Consider the following 11731-nt stretch of genomic DNA (forward strand, 5'->3'; position numbering starts at 1 on the left):
ATTCTCTCATCATATCTATCTACTCATTTTTGCTTTCGTTAAACGATCTTATTATCCACAAGAACGTCATGGCAAAACGGTTGGAATACTATTAAACAAATCCCCTAATTACATTGATATTATAAAACAAAATCATAAATGAACAAACAAACAAATAAACAATAATTAAATAAGTAAATAAATAAATGAAAAAAGACAAAAAATAAAAATATCTTTCCATAAATAAACAGATAAAAATAAAGAATAAACAAACAGACAGACAAAAAACGAATATATAGATAGAATTAATGAAAATGAAAAAAATAAAATCCTCCCATTCTATAAATAAATGAAATAAATAAATAACTCTTACCCAAATGCACAAAAGCAAAATTCGTCTCAGTTTAGTTATGTGGTTCATTTCAAATCAAATCAAACAAATGGACGCAAACGTTACTGGGGCTAATCGTCGACTTGAAACAAGCTATATACTTTTACTAGAAACAGAACATCTCTCTCAGGATTTTTTCACTCGCTTCAATATAAGAAATATCTTAAAAACACATCCTTAGTAGTAAGTAATGAATGAATAAACATATAAATAAAGTAAACAAATTGAAATAGAAATAAATTGCCTTTCGCATTTTGATTATTGAATTACAGGAAAGGTGGTGCACAGCTGTGCTATGGTGTAGCTTTGGCAGCTTGTCTGGACCACTCATTTAGCTCTGCACCTGTGGGCAACAGAAACATACTTTTATACATACATACATACATACATACATACATACATACATACACACACACACACACATACACACACACACACACACACACACACACACACACACACACACACACTATATATATATGTATGCATATTTATATGTATATACATGTATACATACATATATATATATGTATATATATATATATATATATATAAATATATATATATGGTTAAATTTAATGGCAAGATTATTATTGCAGAGGTTTTTTTCTGCCTTTTCTCTTTCTCTGAGAACCTTTTTCCCTTCCACGGGAAGTTGTCTTATAATGTCACCATATGACAAAGTTTTGTAAGTTACAAAACAATGTCATATGGTGTCAGTATAAGAAAACTTTCCGGGGTAGGAAAAAGGTTCTTAGGGAAAGAGAAAAGGCAGATAAAAAAAAACTCTGCAATAATAATATTGCCATTGAATTTAACCAAACATGCTTGAGAGAAAATCTCCTGCCCATATATACAATAAATATATATATATATATATATATATATATATATATATATATACATATATGTACAACACTGACAGCGTCATAGTGATTAGAGATAAATTTTGAAAACGACAGTGCTCTTTAATTATAAGTCATCAACATCGGGAGACACAATGGAGCCACACACACACACACACACACACACACACACACACACACACACACACACACACACACACACACACACATATATATATATATATATATATATATATATATATATATGTGTAAAGTAAATTTATCACCAGACAATAACCAGAATAAGATATAAAAATTTCTCTCCGGAGAGTAATCGTTCTTGAATGATTACCAGATGTCGTCAGACGATTTTATTCTGTTGAGAACATAAGCTCCCACCACCCCGACCCGCCGTCACTTCAAGAATCACTTTAATGTGCTGCGGGATTCGAACTAGGATCTTCATAATCGTCACAAAGGATTGATACTAAGGTCGTTACTGTGTGTGTTTAATTCACCATGGTCTTGGATCACGTGTTGAACTCGTGATCGACAGCTACTATCCACCCGGAAGAGAGCTCAGAGCTCATGTGTGACCGATCTATGGGTAATGCTGTGACCTGACACACACACACACACACACACACACACACACACACTCCCCCGCCCACGAGTTGGAGTAACGACTTGCAGCGCAGGACACTGAAATTATTACAATGCGTGTGTGTGTGTGTGTGTGTGTGTGTGTGTGTGTGTGTGTGTGTGTGTGTGTGTGTGTGTATGTGTGTACATGTGCGTGTGAGAAAACCATACATAGACAACCCAAGGGATGCCACATCCTAAAGACCCCCAAATTTTAGGAGGATCCCCAAATTTTAAGGGAACCCCAAAATCCTAAGAAGTCCTGGGAATCGACCATTCATTAGTCAGTAACTCATGCTGTCAGTGACACCATACGGCTGACAGTGAAGGGGTGGGGGAGTTTTTAGGGACTACGCTCCTACGGACCAGAGCCACGATTAATGGAGACTTTCTGTACATAAACAAAAGATTATAAAAGAGGAGCATGCCGACAGGAGACCTTTTGGTCCATAACTAGATCGGATGCGAAAATTTTTATAATAATGATACATAAATAAACAAATAAGAATTATAACAACATAAATTATAATAAACAAAATAAATAAACGCATAGGTATAGTTAAATTATAAACAAACAGTTAAATAACAAAACAAAATATTAAATAAATGAATGCTGGTCATCCAATAAAGTGCTCAGTTACTAAGAAATGAGTGGTACAGACCACAAATGAATCCTAATTTGTGAGTAATATATTTACAAATTTGCAGAAAGTCCTCTATAACGTGAAAAAAATTTGAAAATAAATGCAGATCCGCACTCAAGTCTAGAAAAAATATATATAATTTAGAAAAGGAGACGTCATTTCAAGTCGATGCAAGGTTTTGTCAACTTGGATACTACGCCAAAGCGAGGGGGAACACCAAGTATTATACCGCGCTATTGACCAATAATGTCGACATTCTGGCATCGACTGTGTCGTGTTGTGTGTGTGTGTGTGTGTGTGTGTGTGTGTGTGTGTGTGTGTGTGTGTGTGTGTGTGTGTGTGTGTGCGCATGTTTCACCATGGTCTTGGATCACGTGTTGGACTCGTGATCGACAGCTATTTCCCTCCTGGAAGAGAGCTCAGAGCTCATTCATGGCCGGTCTACGGGTAATGCTGTGACCTTACACGCATACACACACAACTCCCCGCACACGAGAGTTGGAGTAATGACTCGCAGCGCAGCGATACTGAAATTATTTCAGCCCTGGGCGGGATTCGAACCCGGACCGCCGAGGTGGCGGCCGCAGACGCTACCACTCTGTTTGTCAGAGAGAGAACTTGTTTGTTACATGCTATGTCATTTCTTGTTTTGTTGAGTTTGTGAATGAACACACGTAAAATTCACAATCCCTTATTATACTTGCCCACAAAATTCAGAAAATGCCTTTAAGACCGGACGTAATCCATGAATGTATGTACAGTACCTTGCACAGGATTGTAATATCAATATATCGATTATTTCAAGGTTAGATTCAGCAGTGAAGACGAATAACGTTACATGTAATGTACCTCGTCTAATACAAACTCATTCTTATTTTGCTCATTTAGTATCAAGTGTATACTTGTGATATATACATGTGTACATTGATCATAGCTAAAATACATAATACACTTACGCGCGCGTGTGCGCACACACACACACACACACGCACGCACACAATTTTCCTTTTTTAGTTTCTTTAAACACCCCCCCCAAAAAAAACACGCTATAATGATATTACCAGGACCAAATGACCAAAACACAAACTAACACAAACATGTGCAAAACACGCGCACACAGCTCACAATTTTCCTTTTGTAGTTTCTTTAAACCCCCCCCAAAAAAGAAAGAAAAAAAAACGCTATGACGATATTAGCAGGACCAAATGATCAAAACACAAACAAACACAAACACATTTATGCGCAAAACATACACACGCGCAGCTGAATTAGACATGTGTACTACCTGATCAGCAAGACAGCTAATTTGTATGAGAGGGATGCGGACGTCGGGTAAACGAAAAACATTTAGAAAAATAAATATTTTGTCAAAGAACCGTGTGTACCGAGTCTTTGCTTTTAATAGAGTAGCTGCTGAAAGGATTATGTGTACTTAGATCTAGAGAAAGCCCTTGACACCTTAAAACAACTAATATGGAAACTGGAGCATATTCAAACCTTACCAATTCCAAGAAAGAGAGAGGGAGAAAGAGAGAGAGAGAGAGAGAGAGAGAGAGAGAGTAATAAAAGAGAAGTTGCCAAGCTGTAACTAGTAGTTTGGCAGGGATCAGTGTATATATATATATATATATATATATATATATGTATATATATATATATATATATATATATATATATATATACGCATATATATATATATATATATATATATATATATACGCATATATATACATATATATATATGCATATATATATATGCATATATATATCTGAGTGCATTAGCGCCAGAAATAAAGCTAACAGGCCATTAGGCTTCATTGCTAGGACGGTAGCGAATAGAAGTGCAGAGGTAATTATTAAACTCTATCTAGCGATAGTTAGACCCATCCTTGACTATGCGGTACAGTTTTGGTCTCCGTCCTACAAAATGGACATAAATTCACTAGAATCAGTACAGCGAAGAATGACCAAAATTATACAAGGACTCGGAAATTTGCCTTACGAAGAGAGGCTTAGGCATCTAAACTTACACTCTTTGTAAAGACGGAGAGTGCGGGGTGATCTAATAGAAGTGTTCAAGTGGATCAAAGGCTATAACAAGGGTGATGCAAACAAGGTCATCATAATAAAACAACAGAGCAGGACTCGCAGTAATGGGTATAAACTGGACAAATTAGATTTAAGAAGGAAATAGGCAAGAATTTGTTTACTATAGGGTGGTCGATGAATGGAATAAACTTAGTAACCATGTAGTAAGCGCTGAAACTATCAGTTGTTTTAAAAAACGATTAGACAACTTTATGGATGGGGATGACAGGTGGTGATGGATACGGAGCTGCCTAGTGTAGGCCTTATGGTCTTTTGCAGTCTCCTTTATTCTTATGTTCTTATATATATATATATATATATATATATATATATATGTGTGTGTGTGTGTGTGTGTGTGTGTGTGTGTGTGTGTGTGTGTGTGTGTGTGTGTGTGTGAGAGAGAGAGAAATGGGTGGGGAAGGGCAAACGAAGATGTGTTGGGAACAGGGTTTACTGCCCTAACATTTCGACCAACTTGGCCTTCTTCAGAGGACATGTTGCATTACAAAGGATCACAAGTCTTATACTCGCAGCGAGGGGGAACACGGCCAGCTGTGAGTGAATGTGTTAGGTCTTGTCTTCGGCTAATGTTTTGATTATTAAGACACTTGGTGTTTTTGACAGGCATTCAAATCCGTCTCTGTCATTGTTATTTTCCCTGGTGGCGATATGTGCGCCTTCCACAGTTTTTCTCATTTTCTTTTGAAGTCCCTTGTGTAGAATTTCCACGCGGCTCCAATCAGGTAGGTTTCCGCATTTTTCCAGATGACGAACCAGGGAGTTGGATGTTCTATGTGCCCTGAGGTCGTTTTTGTGTTCGTACAACCGTTTCTCGATCCCTCGACCTGATTCGCCGAAGTATGCAGCGGCTGTCCTTCGTCATACTTCAGCGAATCAGGTCGAGGGATCGAGAAACGGTTATACGAACACAAAAACGACCTCAGGGCACATAGAAGGACAGCCGCTGCATACTTCGGCGAATCAGGTCGAGGGATCGAGAAACGGTTGTTGGAACACAAAAACGACCTCAGGGCACATAGAACATCCAACTCCCTGGTTCGTCATCTAGAAAAATGCAGAAACCTACCTGATTGGAGCCGCGTGGAAATTCTACACAAGGGACTAGAAAAGAAAATGAGAAAAACTATGGAAGCCGCACATATCGTCACCAGGGAATAACAATGACAGAGACGGATTTGATTGCCTGTCAAAAACAGCAAGTGTCTCAATAATTAAATCATTACCCGAAGACAAGACCTGGCACATCCACTCACAGCTGGCCGGGTTCCCCCTCGCTGCGAGTATAAGACTTGTGATCCATTGTAATGCAACATGTCCTCTGAAGAAGACCAAGTTGGTCGAAACGTTAGGGCAATAAACTATTCCCAACACATCTTCGTTTGCCCTTCCCCACCCATTTCTCTCTCATTTGCCTGAAATAATTTATATATATATATATATATATATATATATATATATATGTGTGTGTGTGTGTGTGTGTGTGTGTGTGTGTGTGTGTGTGTGTGTGTGTGTGTGTGTGTGTGTGAGAGAGAGAGAGAGAGAAATGGGTGGGGAAGGGCAAACGAAGATGTGTTGGGAATAGAATTTATTGCCTTAACGTTTCGACAAATTTGGTCTTCTTCAGAGGACATGTTGCATTACAAAGAATCACAAGTCTTATATTCGCAATAAGGGGGAACCCGGCCAGCTGTGATTGAATGTGTTAAGTCTTGTCTTCGGCTAATGATTTGATTATTAAGACACTTGCTGTTTTTGACAGGCATTTAAATCCGTCTCTATCATTGTCATTTTCCATGGTGGCGATATGTGAGGCTTCCGCAGTTTTTCTCATTTTTTTTCAAGTCCCTTATGTAGAATTTCCACGCGGCTTCAATCAGGTAGACGACGAACCAGGGAGTTGGATGTTCTATGTGCCCCGAGGCCGTTTTTGTGTTCATTTAACCGTCTCTCTATCCCTCGACCTGATTCGCCGAAGTATGCAGCGGCTGTCCTTCGTCATACTTCAGCGAATCAGGTCGAGGGATCGAGAAACGGTTGTTCGAACACAAAAACGACCTCAGGGCACATAGAACATCCAACTCCCTGGTTCGTCATCTAGAAAAATGCGGAAACCTACCTGATTGGAGCCGCGTGGAAATTCTACACAAGGGACTAGAAGAGAAAAACTATGGAAGCCGCACATATCGTCACCAGGGAAAATAACAATGACAGAGACGGATTTGATTGCCTGTCAAAAACAGCAAGTGTCTCAATAATTAAATCATTAGCCGAAGACATGACCTGGCACATCCACTAACAGCTGGCCGGGTTCCCCCTCGCTGCGAGTATAAGACTTGTGATCCTTTGTAATGCAACATGTCCTCTGAAGAAGACCAAGTTGGTCGAAACGTTAGGGCAATAAACTCTATTCCCAACACATCTTCGTTTGCCCTTCCCCACCCATTTCTCTCTCATTTGCCTGAAATGATTTATACATATATGTATATATGTATATATAAATATATATATATATATATATATATATACATATATATGTATATATATCAATGTCAATATTCGAATGGAAGGAAAGACAAGCTAGTTTGGCGCATCTACAAACGACACAAAGACCACGATGAGACAAAGAGATGAATCCCACTGATCAACAGTGATAGTTTCTTGCCCCGGCTGGCTAATTACAAGGACAAACTTCGCGGCATTGTTTACGCTAATGTCCATCCCTCTATTATGAACTCGCAGTCGCTCAATTCTGGGTTCGACTCCCGAACATCTCCCCAATTCCCAACAGTGACTGTTAACTATTCAAATAGCCTAAGATCCTAAGTACACAGGGCAAAGGTGACAGCTTCGGCCACAGCTGCTCAGCGCCTCCTGGCGTAGCTTCTTCGCCTGACTTTCTCTCTACCTCGATACATGAATTTATTGGTTTTCTACAAGCGGATCTCGAGTTATTCATAGAAAACGTCTTAAAGGGGGAGTGACAATAATTTTTTAATCTAAAATAAGTTTAGTGGTAATTTCAATTAATTTTTAGTAGTAAATAGAATTACATATAGAATAGAAATTGAAAAATAAAAATCAACCAGCACTTGAGGAGCTAAACTCGTAGGGATCTGTTTCTTGTTCTCCAACTATCACACCGTTTCAAATTTGAAAAAAAAAACTCCACAGTAACACAGTTCAAGTCCTGCAATTCTCTACGATTTCCAGTGGTTACTGCGACTTGCCTTCTAATTGTTCCCTGAATTCCTTAAATATTTAACTAATTTGATATTAATTTGGTTCTGAATATTTTACCATAATATACGAATTTTGCGTTAGAATCAACAGAATATTAAATATTTTCGGTATCTTTTTAGTTTCGACCATGGGCGCAATATAGCAATAGAAAATTTATTATTAATTTTGTAATTCAAAATGTATTAACGTAATATGCAATTTTGTGGGTGGAAATGAAAATAGAAAATACCTTGCTATAAGCAGATATGCTAATGAACGAAGTCAGTAGCATAGGATCGGGACGCCATCTTGTCGTCTGTCAATTGATGGCCTCGGTACATCCGACAGTACCTCGCCAGGTACATTTTCTTGAAGGAATGTTATGGAGCGGAGATACATGCATTCCTTCAAGCTGCAAGAACTTTGTATACCCCGCAAGCTGAGAGAGTGGTTGAAAAGCCCGCCAACGTCTCTCACGACGACGACAACGAGGACGAGCCGGATGACATTTAATTTGCAGGTAATGATTTATTAAACACAGGTAAGGTTAGGTTAGGTTAGTTTAGGTTAGACGAATTTATCATCCTTTCATTTCTTCGACGTCGGCATCTATCATAACAAACTTAGCGTACCATTCGTCCGACAAGACTTCGTTACTTACGAAATCTGTTTTAGCACATTTTTTGTTTTTTGTTTCCGCTCACAAAATTGCATATTACGTTGATACATTATAATTTACAAAATTAATAATTAATTTTCTATTGCTATATTGCGCCCATGCTCGAAATTAAATTTTTACCATATTTTCCTCCCTTATCCTTCCTGCAACAGGGACATTAGATAAATACAAATGTTAAAATTTGTTTAATGTGAGGCTTCATCTCGGGTTTCTGTTGACGCGAGACCTCGATGATAACTACACCAGCAACCCGTGTGTGCATGTGTACCTAATTGTACTTAACCTCATTGTAATATACAGGAATCATTTTATATCCATGTAAATTTGTATTATATTCTCCATAATAGCTACCTTCGGGTGTGTGTGTGTATGTATGTTTACTTTGTACTATACATGGAAGGAGCAACGTTCGTCGGGTCCCGTCTCTTATTCTCTAATTGTTTATGGTGTGTATGATTCACCATGCCATGTCTCGGATCACGTGTTGGACTCGTGATCGACAGCTATTTCCCTCCCGGAAGAGAGCTCATGTATAACCGATCTATGGGTAATGCTACGACTTTACACGCACACACACACAAACAACTCCCCGCCCACGAGTTGGAGTAACGACTCGCAGCGCAGCGATACTGAAATTATCGCAGTAGTGTATTGGCTAGTGAGGTGATTAACCATGCCATGTCTCGGATCACGTGTTGGACTCGTGATCGACAGCTATTTCCCTCCTGAAAGAGAGCTCATGTATGACCGATCTATGGGTAATGCTATGACCTTACACGCACACCCAACTCCCCGCCCACGAGAGTTGGAGTAACGACTCGCAGCGCAGCGATACTGAAATTATCGCAGTAGTGGATTGGCTAGTGAAGTTGTGTGGGTGTGATTCACCATGGTCTTGGATCACGTGTTGGACTCGTGATCGACATCTATTTCCCTCCCGGAAGAGAGCTCACTCATATATGACCGACCTATGGGTAATGCTATGACCTTACACGCACACACACACACAACTCCCCATCTACGAGTTGGAGTAACGACTCGCAGCGCAGCGATACTGAAATTATCGCTGTAGTGGATTTCCTAGTGAGGTTGTGTGTGTGTGTGTAAATGGTTGCCAGCCCATCGTCAATTCGACCCGTTAATTTGTTAACTCGGCCCAGCTATTCGACTACCTTGGTAAATACTAATTAAAAACTATGGCCACAGTGGAAACACCAATTCATTCATTCAAAAAATGCCGTTAGAACAAATTAACGAAAGACTGTCAGAGAAATCGCTAAGAAGTTAATAAAAAAATTATCAGCGAGATATCAAGTACTTCAATAAGTTTTAGAATGAATTACCACTTATGCTATTGTTATGATATTTTTCAAACTACATTGTGTGTGTATTTACCTTGATCTTTGGATCACGTGCTGGACTCAGAGCTCATATATGATCGATCTATGGGTAATGCTGTGACCTTACTCGTACACACACCCACCCAACTCCCCGCCCACGAGTTGGAGTAACGACTCGAAGCGCAGCGTGTGTGTGTTAGGGGTGGGTGAGCCAAATGAAATGGGATCACCAACCTTAAAATATTTAGGCACTTGCATTAAGGACGTTATTTGGGCGTAACTCAATGAAAATCCATGTGTAAATGACAAGACCTAATTTATACACTAATTGCTGTGTTTTGTGAACAAGAAAAAATGCGATCTTGTCATGCATATTCCATTTCATCAAGGAATATATTACTTTCTTATTCTTCCATACTAATAGATGAAACCAGATAGCAGGTAACAAAAAGTCCGCAAAATATATTTCAAACTACCAAATCTAGAACGAATAAAAAAAAATTTAGATAGGTGATCTTTAAAATAGATAACATTATCTTTCCATGCACTTACATTCAGGCAGTGCCTAGTTCTCTTCTTATTCAAAACTCCAGAATTACAACACACGACCACACTTTAAACGTCGCCTTACTAATGAAGCAGTTCAAACGGTTGCTTATTTGTCGTCACGTCACGTTCCAATAATATTCCGAACTCTCCACATATGTACTGTATACTTCCGCCTCATAAAACCTGACAGAATTGACAATATAATTGTGCATATATCTTAAAATATATGAACTTCATGCACGGCTGGTAATTACAAATGTATCATATAAAGTCCATGTCGACAACTCGTCCCTGAAACTGTGACTATTCTTAACATTGTATACAAAAGCAATGAGCCTCACGTGCGTAGGTCGAGGCTTATTAATAACACATATTTACAATGGACGTTAAAAAAGTTTTTAAACAATTTCCATTACTCACGGCGTTATTTTTTCTTCTGCAAATTCCCCGATTGTTTTGTTTGCTAATGATCATACTTTGTAATCTTGTACTGTAGCCCAATACTATTCGATATTACCATCTCAAGTAACAACTGCTACATAGCGACGGGAAATCGTTCCACAGCAGCTTGCAACGATAATAGCACCACCACCTAACATTAGCTCTATGATGAAAGTTTGCTTTCTCTGGATTTGTCAGTTACGACAGGTTACCCCGCGTCCGGGCGGAAATACCCCAGGTTACATGCTCGCGTAGGGTAGGGACAAACATCAACTTGCAAAGGTGGTTTAAGGGCAAAAACTACTTTTTCGGTCGAAAATATTAATTTTTTTGAAAATATTTGTGTGGCTCGACGAAATACTAGTCCGTTATGTGCGTAACGCTGCCAGACGTTAGAGCGTCGTGGTGGGTTTTAAAATTTAAATGCCTACTAGACTCTGCTCTGGGTATTTAAACTCTGATGCCATATATCTTCAATATCTAATGTTATGCCTCTTTTTTGTCTTATTTTTGTTTTTTGTTTTGTTTAGTGTGGGACGATAGTTTTCACACTGCCGGCTGTATGTTTACCCCTTTCTCCGAGTCAGTGCACGTGTGTGTGAGAGAAAAAAAAAAGAGAGAGAGAGAAGTATTCATCGACATGTGAAGGCAATATACCATGACCTGTCAACTGCAGCCCTGCTACAAAGATGCATGAAAGGCCACACTCAAAACAGAAATGAAGGCCTGCACTCTAAGCTGTGGCTGCATCAAAGTAAAGCAAAGTTTGCAGGTCTGAACAGGGTGATATTTATGTCTCAGCTCACCATACTCAACCACAACCTGGGATATGAATCTACTCGCTTCACTACCCATATAGGCTTCCCTTCTACTGCTGAGACAAGAAGAACAAA

Source organism: Oratosquilla oratoria, chromosome 9 (genome assembly GCF_046742065.1).
Source record: "Oratosquilla oratoria isolate Oo_2021 chromosome 9, ASM4674206v1, whole genome shotgun sequence".
In the NCBI taxonomy this organism is placed as follows: Eukaryota; Metazoa; Arthropoda; class Malacostraca; order Stomatopoda; family Squillidae; genus Oratosquilla; species Oratosquilla oratoria.